Genomic DNA, 874 nt, shown 5'->3' with positions numbered 1-874 from the left:
ACTGAACTTTGGGAAAACGTGATACCCAAAATTATACCAGACTTATCAATATTCTCAATCAATGTGAATGGCTTAAATTGTCCTCTAAAGAGGCACAGGCTGGCTGACTGGATTCAAAAACTTAGGCCAGATATCTGCTGCATGCAAGAATCACATCTTACCTTAAAGGACAAATATAGACTCAGGGTGAAGGGATGGTCATCTATATTCCAGGCAAATGGAAAGCAGAAAAAAGCAAGTGTTGCAATTTTATTCTCAGATACAATAGGCTTTAAACCACCAAAAGTAAGCAAAAACAAAGATGGTCAATTTATACTTGTTAAGGGTAATACTCAATATGATGAGATCTCAATTATTAATATTTATGCACCCAACCAGAATGCACCTCAATTTATAAGAGATACTCTAATAGGCATGAGCAACTTGATTTCTTCCAGCTCCATCATAGTTGAATATTGTAACACTCCTTTGGCAGCATTGGATAGATCCTCCAACCAGAAGCTTAGCAAAGAAATTTTAGATTTAAAGTTAACCATTAAGCATTAACGGACATCTACAGAACATTTCATGCTAACAAAACTGAATATACATTTTTCTCATCAGCTCATGGAACATACTCCAAAATTGACCACATTTTAGGTCACAAGTCTAACCTTAGCAAATTTAAAAGAATAGAAATTGTCCCTTGCATCTTCTCAGACCATCATGGAATAAAAGTTGAACTCAGTAACAACAGGAATCTGCAGACTCATACAAAAACATGGCAGCTAAATAACCTTATGCTGAATGATAGGTGGGTCAGAGATGAGATCAAGTAGGAAATTACCAAATTTTTGGAACAAAATGATAATGAAGATATGAGTTATAAGAACCT

The sequence above is a fragment of the Otolemur garnettii genome, unplaced genomic scaffold (assembly GCF_000181295.1).
Source record: "Otolemur garnettii isolate 467f Iridium unplaced genomic scaffold, OtoGar3 scaffold00142, whole genome shotgun sequence".
Taxonomy (NCBI): domain Eukaryota; kingdom Metazoa; phylum Chordata; class Mammalia; order Primates; family Galagidae; genus Otolemur; species Otolemur garnettii.
Note: the sequence above shows the minus strand (reverse complement) of the source record.